This window comes from Ochlerotatus camptorhynchus, unplaced genomic scaffold (genome assembly GCF_037179485.1).
Source record: "Ochlerotatus camptorhynchus isolate MF236.1 unplaced genomic scaffold, CSIRO-AGI_Acam_v1.1 ptg000929l, whole genome shotgun sequence".
Lineage (NCBI taxonomy): Eukaryota > Metazoa > Arthropoda > Insecta > Diptera > Culicidae > Ochlerotatus > Ochlerotatus camptorhynchus.
The window spans coordinates 20,890-31,995 of NW_027041375.1; positions in this window are offsets into that span (position 1 = coordinate 20,890).

The following is an 11,106-nucleotide window of genomic DNA, read 5'->3' on the forward strand; positions in this document are numbered from 1 at the left end:
ACAACAACCTTTCCACTCCCCTTAACAACAACCCGAAAAAGACATGGACTTCGACGATCACTTTTTTTCCGGGACATAAATTTTAAGCAAATCACAATTTATTAGTAAAAACAATTTTTTACACGCAGAGCCAAAATTTTCAAAAGAAAATGCTTAAGAGGAGACATACATTCAATGAATTACCAACAACTGACTGTAAAACATATCTAGTACCTCTATATATGCAATAAGATCCAAAGTCCATCCTTTTTAACAGTGCAGAATATGCACAAAAGAAATTTTCTGCCCCACCCAATTCATAAAAAACGGCGGGAAATCCTGTCAGGTGTGGTTGCACACAGAGTTGCGACCCATCACAATCACGATCGTCAAACAGCTGGTGGTAGTAACGCTTTGTACATTCCTATCAATGTGCTTATCGAAGCTCTCTCCATGACCATCCATCAAGTTGACAAAAGAAGTAAAAAGCAACTGGTGAATGTCGTCTTCTGTTGTGATCCATCACCGATCTGGTCATTCCTGACAATCACGACACTCATCTGTGCTCGTTTTGAAGCAGTTGCTGCTTTGATTGCGTATGCGAGTGTGTTGGCGAGTGAGCCCAACAGCTTCCGTTACATGTTGCCTGCTTTGTTTGTAACTCACACAGTCGCGCCTGCCGAGACGAACTTGGAATGCGTAAGCATTGTTTTCATTTTCTTCTGTCGTTTCGCTTTTTCTCATGATTGTACTGCAGAAGTCTTCACTGTTTTCGTTGTGCTTTTCATCATCAGCAGCGAGTGTAACGTTTTGCTTGTGAGCAGCGACCATTACTGGTGATAGTTGTTTGCCATGGCTCTAACTCTCACTGCGTGACAAAACGATCTGTCAGCGATAGTCGGTTGATGCGAAGACGAGTGTCGCGTGAGTGTCATGATATTTTGCATCACTGGTTGCACATCTTTCGGCTTGAACCTGAAAAGCCTCTGCCTCTGCTCATTGCCTCTTTGGACGGCGTGGCACTTGGCTTTGCAAGTAGGACCAAGTCAGCGGCTAAAGGTGGATCACGGCGTGTCCACCACAATGAGGAATGAGACTTGGAAAATTATGCATATTAAACTTCCTCTCCCCCCCCTCCCCTCCCTAAACAACAACCCGAAAAAGACATGATCACTTTTTTCCGGGAAATAAATTTTAAGCAAACTAAATACAATTATAAGTAAAAACAAAAGCTAAAATTTTCAAAACAATTGCTTAAGAGGTGCCATACATCCGATGATATTATGTTGGTAAATTAGCAACAACTGACTGTAAACATATCTGGTACCTCTATATATGCAATTAGATTAACATCCAAAGTCCATCCTTTTTTTTCCATATTCTGCACAAAAGAAAAGTTCTGCCGCACCACATTCATAATAATAAGTATAATAGTCAAAAATGAATGACAAACATCAATTTTGTGGTTCTACGCCATACTGCCGTCGTGTCTAGGACACAACCCTTTTTTTTTAACTACTACTGTGACATACATATGACATACAAAACAGTCCGTTAGAGATAACTTTGTCAAAATTCATAATTTGTCAATTCATTAAAAAAAATCACTGGATAACTATTCAAAAGACAGTTTTAACGTGTGAAATGCAATGTCTCTTAAATTCTGCTAAAGATGTTGCACGTTTAGTAAGAGTAGGCATTGAATAGAAAATATTTATTCCTTTAAAATACAATGAATTATGTGAAACACAATAAAAAAATGTTAGGTTCTTATTTCATCCACGTTTCTAGTATTATATCTATGCAAATCACTTCCTCTTTCAATTCGATCACACAAATATCTTTTTTTTTTTTTTTTTTCCTTTGGTTTGTTTTTTCCGTCGATCTTGTTTTCCGTGCTGAGCACCAATGCTACCGACGTGCCAGGAAGGCAGCTCCCACACCTGGACCCTACCTATCGAACCATCAACTCATGAACCGGGGACCAACGGCTTTACTTCCCATCCGAAGGAAGGCGTGATCAGAGATGTTATGCCTCAGAACATCCCGGCGGCGGCGACTGGGATTGAACCCAGGCCTGCTGGGGTGAGAGGTAATCACGCTTACCACTACACCACCGGCGCCGTTATCACACAAATATCGAGGCACATCCATTTTAAAGCGTCTAGCATCAAAGTTGAGGAAGTGAATCTATTACATCTCAAAATCAAACGAATTATTTTACTCTGCAAGCGCTGTAATTTTGATATTTGTGTTGCATTGGCCAGAAAGAAAATGAATGGGCAAACGTCTAGCTGAGGAGAGATAATTGATTTGTATAGATATTATGATATGGGATGGTCCATTAATTATGTCACGCAAATTGGGCCCATTTTCCACACCCAACCCCCCTCCCCCCTTTGTCACATTTTTTTGTATGGATCTTAATTTTTTTTGTATGGCTCGTCACAGTTTCCAAACCCCCCCCCCCTCCCCCCTTAAAAGAGTGACATAATTAATGGACGATCCCTAAGGCGTCTATGAGTGGTATGGAAAAAAAACACGTAGCCCTAGGATCAGTTTCATGCATTGACCACTTATATTAGACTGATGCAAAATTTGACTTTTTCGCTCCACAGTGCTTAAATGGTTTTAAATCGGGTCCTGATTAGCCTCCCAAAGTTACAACTCATTTGGTTAGAAAAAGACTTCGCACAAGCCATTTGAAGTTTACATGTAAATTACTATGGGAAATCTCAACTTTTTGTTCATTGCCTTTTAGTCTTTTTCCATATTGAGCTGCGAAACAGTTCGATAGCTATTCTTATAGAAAATTTTCTCAGCTACAACTTTGCTGAAGATCGTTCCTATGTAAAACGAGACAGGAAAAAGTTATTAATTATTTAAGAGATTGGTAAACTTATGACATGATCAAGCAGCTGCTCTGTAGGCAACACTGTATTTTGCAGTGTGACATAGTAGCCATGATTTTTGTGTCCTATTCAACGCCCCAGAAACACCAATGTTGCCTGCTGAGCAGTTGATTGAGCATGATCATAAGACATCAGCGCATTGAACCATTGATAGCTTTCGATCCTTGCATTTAATCAAAAAGTGGTCTTGAGCAAATTTGTAGCTGGGAAAATGGGACAGACAGACAGACAGACATTTTTATGTATATAGATAGAAGATAGATATATATATGTATATATAAATTACGACCGGGAGCTTCGGATTCGCGTTTTTAAAAAACAACTGTTCACAACTAACGCTAAACATCAAGTGAGCTTATTTAAATTTTGGTATAATAAGAATGGTTCTACCTGTTAAACTGCCTATGCTGCATTTCCTGTTGCTGTTTACTCGGAGCTGTGTGCCTATTCCTGAGATTGCTTATGCTGGCGGTTTATCGTAGACTTCAGTTCCGTGGCTGCTTAACCTGGTGAATGTGCTGACCGGGTGTGATATCGATCGGGTGGTATCGACTGGGTTAATGGCCGGAATGCTGACTGCGCTGTTGTTGACTCTGCTGGCTGGTGCGATGACCGGGTGGTTGGCCGAAGTGCTGACCGTGCAGAGTGGTGTGTTGACTGGTGTGATTGTTGGCTGTACTGTGGCTGGTATGATGGCTGGTGTGATGGATGATATGATGGGGCCGTTGGTAACTGCTCCCCCCTGAAGATCGAACCGTCCCGGTTCGATTTTGTCGAATGTTGGTGTCTCCAGGATTCTCTCTTGCAATGCTGTCTTTCGGGGTCGATGAATAGGGTGCCAGCTGCCTTGAAAAGTGTTATCGGCTCGCTTGTAGATTCTGGATAGTCCTACGGCTATTGCTGAAACGATAATGATCAAAAATAGCCCAAGATTTGCTGACGCTTGGGTTTTGGATGACTTTTCCATAGATTCCATCCGATTACGGTTGTGCAGGTGGAGTTCTTGTAGTTTTTCCATAGTTATGTTTGTTTCCAAAAAGGTATTTTCGATGGTTAGACCATCTAGTGGTATTATGAGTGGTGTTTGTTTGTTGTATTTCTCTTGACTGCTGTACCTTGTACCATTAATGGTTACTGAGCAATTCGAGAAATATATGAGGTAGGTTCCAGTTAATACTCTGTCAGAAAGTTCGCAATCTGTTTGTACGATTACTGATTTGACATTTTTGAGTACTATATGATAATCCGTTAAGCGTTTGACATCCATATCATCAGAATAATTTGTAAAAATACATTTACCGGAGAATCCCCTTAGGATTTGGGAGTAACAGCCATCTTTTGAGACATCGATAAGGTCGTTCCGATCGCACAAGTTGTTCTGCTCTACAAGTTGACATTGGCCGTTGAGAAGATATGTGGTTCTGCTGCTCACTATTGCTATCCTGGATTGAAGTTTTAAAGATGTGTTGTTGATAGGAAGCGGCTCCAACAGCAACTCGTTAAACAGTTCCGATTCTACTAATGGGATTAGGATCACAAAGTATAATTTTGAGTTTTTGAAAAGTACCCTAATACTAAGGAATTCATACGCCTGTTCTTAATTAAGAAGAGTGATATTTTGGTTTTCTAACTGACGGACAATAAACTTCAATTCTTCTGGTTCCAAGAAATTTCTCGATATTGTGTTAACTCTAGCTAACTGGATTGTTTCAAAAATAGTGTCTAGGTGGTAACGAATTTGGTCTAAGTGAAACGATATTTTCAATATCTTGGTCAATGCTGTGAAATTTTGATTATTGTTTCTTGAATCTAATATTATTTGTCTATCTGAAATTATCTGTTTCGTTATTTTGTTCTGCTGCTCATTTATTGATTGGATTAACCTGTTTAGCCTGTTTTGTAATTTTTCATTTATTGTAGCCTGTAAATTGTTTTCTTTGATAAGTTCCTGGTTACCTGCTTTAAGATAATCAATTTCTGAATTAATTCTATCTAAATCATCCTGGTCTAAATTGCCTGTTATTAGTTTGATAGTTGAGCCCAAAAAATTAAAAGCTCCTCTTTTGTTTCTTTGTTTTGGAAAAAAGCTTTCGTAAAGATTCAAGATTCCGTTGAACTTAATGAGCAGCATTTGAGAGATATCTTTAATGTTCGAAAAAGATTCTAGTCCAGTGATTACAGTCTGTAATCGGTTCAGTAGAGGTTGGTATTGGTCTAAATCGACTTCATGATAAACATGATAGTGTCCGTTTTTGATTAGAGTAGATTTTGTCCGTATAGTCAAGAGTCCTGGGTTTGTCGATAAGTCCTGTATTTGAATTGTCTGTCCGTAGGTTAGTCCAATATGAAAAAGAAGTATTAAGACTTTAAAGTCCATCTGTAATAAAAAATGGTAGCATTAGTTTTGGTTAATTCTTTTTATATTATTTTTATGCAGCCTACGGTTCGAGTCATCGACAAAGCTTTTTGTTCTGTCTTCGACAACTTGAACCGTTGAGTACCGTTTTTTGGTCTTATTTCGAATCCCTTGCACCTTATGTAGCACTGTCTGATTCGGTTCTAATCTGGGCTCTTCCTCTAGATGGCGATTACGTTGTTCAAGCATACCTTTTTGTGTTTTGTTCAGTGCGAGAAGAACGTCATCGTAAAATTTATCTCTTTTTGATATCATTTCTTGGGCATCTAAAGGTCTTTCATCTCCATCTTTAATTCCCAAAAAGATCTCTCGAGGTTTCAAATTAGTTACCGAATGTATTGTTTCGTTATACAGGGTGCATGAGACTCTGTATAATTCCTTATTTGTTAATGCTTCATATTTGTATTTATTACATCGATAAATCTCAGCCAATGTACTGTGGAATCTCTCTACTATTCCGTTTGTTTCGCTGTGATTTGCCGGTGTAAAATATACTTGAATACCAAGATCGTCAAGGAGTCCCCTAATTTCCACGGATTTTATCGCCGGTTCGTTATCGCAAACAATTAGTTGGGGTTTGCCATGAGTACTAAAAAATTTTAATAGGGCTCTCCTTACGTCTTGAATCGATCGAGATTTTATACTTACCAGAAATCCAAATCTAGAGAATTTATCCACTGCGGACAGAAACATATCTGGCTGAGATATGAAAATGTCCATATGAACAATTTCTAGTGGTCTTTTGGGAATCGGTGTCTGTCCCAGTTTTATTTTATATGGTAATCTCTCATATTTAGATTTATTGCATTCTTCGCATAGCTTAACGTAAAGCCGAATTTTCCTCTTCATGTTAGGAAAATAGTAATTCCTGGATATTTGTTCTAGGTTTTCTTTAATTCCTCTGTGGGCAAACTCATGTTGGTTTTGTATAATTTCATTTTGACGTTCTTCTGTAGTGACGTCTTCCAAAAATTTTTGAGAAATCCTTAGTTTGAACGATTTGTTTCTGGAGAAATAGTTCTTATAAACAATTTGAAGTGTTGGAATAATTGCTTCTGGGCAATGGATGCAATTTAATTTCTTTGGATTAGTATAATTGCGAAGAATTCTTAGGAGTGCTGGAACTCCAAAAACGATTTTTGTTATGGTTTTCCTGAACACGCGCGGGAAAATTTCTTCAACTAGTTCGCTTTCTGCAGGGCCAACTTTAAGTATAATTTGATTAGTAAAAGCATTTATAGGTTTAAGTGTCATCGGTATGAATTCCGAGTCGTCAGTGTCAGCCGAGTGCATGGTTGCATCATCGGTTTCTTCTGAATCCTCGTCTGCTTCATTAATATTGACTTCATGAGAGATTCGTGATAAGGAGTCCGCAACGACATTTTGCTTCCCTGGTCTATACTTTATCTCATAGTCATATTCCTCGAGATCAAGCCTCCATCGTATGAGTATACTATTTGGGTGTTTTAAATTTAACCCATAGGTCAGAGGTTGATGGTCTGTATAAAGTGTGAACTTTCGACCAAATAGATAGGGGCGAAAATATTTGCAACCCCATACGATCGCCAATAACTCCTTTTCTATTGTCGAAAAGTTCTCTTCAGATTTTATCAATGTTCGCGAGGCAAACGCAATCGGCTTATCTTGGCCAATTGGTCCTTGCGAAAGTACAGCTCCAATCGCATGGTTGGATGCGTCTGTTGTAAGAATGAAATTTTTACTAAAATCTGGGTATTGCAGGATTGTACTGCTTGTTAATATGTTTTTGCATTTTTCGAATGCCTGGATAAATTCTTTAGTGTGGCTAATGTTTTCACCCTTCCTTAAACAATTCGTAAGAGGTTTTGCAATTCTTGCGAAATCCCTTATAAATTTTCTGTAATACCCTAAAACGCCAAGGAAACCACGAAGTTCCTTTTCGTTTTTGGGCAATGGCCAGTTTTGAATTACTTCAATTTTGTTTGGGTTAGGTTTAACGCCCTCTGGGGTCACAATATGGCCTAAAAACGCAACTTCCTTTTTGAGGAATTCGCTTTTATCCAATTGTAACTTCATGTTGAATTTTTTCAACCTTTCGAAAATTTTACACAAGTTTTCCAAGTGCTCTTGTAAGCTTGTAGAGAATATAATGATGTCATCCATATACACAAGGCATATGGTACCAATATATTCTCTAAGGACATTGTCCATCACACGTTGAAAAGTGGATGGGGCGTTCCTAAGCCCGAACGGCATTCTAAGGAACTCATAATGTCCATGGTCGACGCTGAAAGCTGTCTTAGGGATATCTTTGTCTTGGATTTCTATTTGATGAAATCCGCTAGCTAAGTCTAAAGTCGAAAAATATAGACATTTGCCCAACTTATCCAAGATTTCATTGATGTTAGGTATCGGGTACCTGTCTTCAATGGTCTTGTCATTTAATTTCCGGTAATCAATGACAAGTCGCCATTTTTTCTTTCCGGAAGCATCCGTTTTCTTTGGAACAATCCACACTGGGGAAGTCCAGGGACTGTTCGAATGCCGGATAATGCCTTGATTGAGCATTTTGCTTATTTGTGTTTGCACTTCTGCCTTATGGCAGTAAGGGTACCTATAGGATTTTGTATGGACCGGTATTTCGTCCTTTGTATTGATTGAATGTTTAATGGCGTTGGTAAACGTCAAGCTTTGTCCTTCCTGATAAAAAATTTGCTCATATTTTTTTATCACTTTGAACAGGTTTTGCCGTTCTTCCGAATTCAAGTGATCTGCTCGAATTTGATTTAATAATTTCGAAGTTTCACATTTTCTTTGGTTCATAGGTGTATCCAAATTAAAGTTGTTTAGTTCTGCAAAGATGGGTCTATTCTGGTTAATCTTTACAGGACATTCACTTATATTATTAACCATTACAAATGTTTTGTTATTCTCAGATCTGTAGAGACCTGGAAGTACAATGACATCGTTAGTCAACGGATAGAAATCCTGTATATAAAAATCGCCATTTTCAAGGTCAGTGTGTTCAAGAGATATTTCTTCGTGTGAATTTATATTTACCGTATAGGAATCCGGGTACTTCCTCTTCATTTGGATTGAGTAGTCGGGAAACCTAAGGGTATTTGAGGATGTCAAAATATCCGCTTCAAGTTGATTTAGGGTTTCATACCCCACAAGTCCATCAAAAAATGGATGAAAATCAAACAAAAAAAAGGTTATGGGTGGTTTTCCATTAAGTGGAGAAAATTGAACATACTCGCTTACTTCGTGAATGCCACTAATATTTTTGACGTGTGAAGGGTTGGTCTTAAAAATTTTCAAATGATTTATTTTTGAGGGATTGATATAATTCTTGTTTGCGCCAGTATCTATTAACAGTTTAAGTACACCTATTTCAGTTTCTAACTTTATGTAAGGAATAAAATTTGTTATTTCTCGTTTGGATTGTCGGAAGCTGTTGGAAAATTTAGATCATCAGTTCCATTATTTGATTCAGATTGTGCCTGTGTTTCATCTACATTTTCCAAAATTGGATTTTGTTCATTGTACGCTTGTTCATGATCATCTCCAGAGTAGTGGAAGTCATGATAATCATAATAAGGTTGGAAATTTTGTTCGAAATGGTAATTGGGTACGAATTGTTCGAAATGGTAGTTCGGTGAAAATGGATTTGAAGTTTGCCTTGGTTTAAATTGATTACTTTGTGGGTTTCTGTTCATATAGTTCACGGCTTTACTTCTTATTGAATGGTCTACTTCCATAGGTACTGGTTTTGGAAATGATGGTGAATTGTTTTGTCCAAATTGATTTCTATCGAAACTTGGTTTATTGAATGAGTTAAAATTGTTTCTGAACATAGGAGGTCTAGGCGGAAGATTTGGAGGAAGCATGTATTGATTGTAGTAAGGTCTTGGAGGTTGTGGGTATCTTGTAACTATGTTCGGTGGGTTGTTATGAATCGAATTTTTGAAAGGCATACCGATTGGCTTTGAAGGTAATGTTGGTTTAAATGTTTTAACATAATTATAATTTTGCTCCTCCATGCAGAGCCTTAGAGCATCTTTCATGTTTGTAGGGCTTTGGGCTCTAATTATTGGCCCGAGAGGTTCTTTGAGGCCTGCTAAAAAGACTTTCAGCCCTGTTTCCTGGTAGAAATCTTTCTTAGCCTTTTGTACCTCAGCATTTTCTTCTGCAATGCTAAGATTGTTGACCAGAAGCGAAACAATGTTCGATATTTTGCTGTAAAATTCCTCGACGCTGCCCGTCTGAGTCATTTTAAATAAGTCTCTAGTCAAAGAGACTTCGTCGCGTCTATCGCTATAGTGTGTAATAAGATTTTGCTTTATTTCGATCCAACTCAAGTTGGTACCATACAATTCGAGCACGTTGTCGGCATCGCCGATGACCTTCGTACGGATGGCCTGTATCCACACATTGTAGACATTGGTTCCTTCTGCTTCATTCAGCAATGGAATTATGTTGTCAATACTTTTGATGAAAGAATTGAGTTTTACAGGATTCCCATCAAAACAGGGGAGATCTCTGATAATTTGAGGCGTTTGAAGGGATTTTAGATTTTTTTCCGTTCTCACCTCTGGTGCATTTGCTGCCGGGTTTAGTTGCCCGTTAGCGGTAATTTGAGCTGCTGCAGCTTGAGCATTTTGCTGAGCTAGTGCAGCTTGCCTTTGAAGCTGAGCGATTTGCTCATCCCTTTCCGTTACATGACGGGCTAGTTGCTCGAACCTCCTCAATTGTAACTCTTCTAATTGATGTTCTGCCATGTTACGATTTTTGTTGAAATTTACAAAACGTTTAATCTTGGCTAGTTAAAATTTAACACCTCCGAAAAAAAAAAAAAAAAAAATCACTCGTTTTAGACACTGTAATTTGACTAATTGAAAAGAAAATTCACTTGCTTTAGGCACTATAAGGTTTTAGATTACGCACTTATTGGGAGAGAGCAAATTTTTCTTTGCTCGGGTATAACGCACTATAATAGATAATTCAACTATCGATTATTTTCAGCTTAATTCACTAGTATTTCTTGAACAATATTTTTCAGATTAATTCACTTTTCGTAATTTCATACTCATAAAATCAATTCACAAATTTTCTCATTGATTGCACTTAAACAAATTAAAACTACTTACGTTTTGTTCCTGGCCTTTCCGATAATCCGTCAGATGGGTCCAGTACTGATGCGATGTTCTCTCGCAGTTTGAAGATTCGAAAAATTCCTCTCCCGTCCCGATTATCCGTCGGGTGAATTCAGAGTTTCCGTGGTGTCCTCTAGTTAGTTGACTCCGAATGGTTCAGCAGCTGATGTTCACAAATGTGTTTGACGCACCAAGTCTTTCGCGATAAACCGTCGTGATTCCTTAGCACTTTTTACACTCGCGAACTAACTACTTTCCCTATCCTACCGACTGCGCCAATTACGACCCGGGAGCTTCGGATTCGCGTTTTTAAAAAACAACTGTTCACAACTAACGCTAAACATCAATTGAGCTTTATTAAATTTTGGTATAATAAGAAAGGTTCTACCTGTTAAACTGCCTATGCTGCATTTCCTGTTGCTGTTTACTCGGAGCTGTGTGCCTATTCCTGAGATTGCTTATGCTGGCGGTTTATCGTGGACTTCGGTTCCGTGGCTGCTTAACCTGGTGAATGTGCTGACCGGGTGTGATATCGATCGGGTGGTATCGACTGGGTTAATGGCCGGAATGCTGACTGCGCTGTTGTTGACTCTGCTGGCTGGTGCGATGACCGGGTGGTTGGCCGAAGTGCTGACCGTGCAGAGTGGTGTGTTGACTGGTGTGA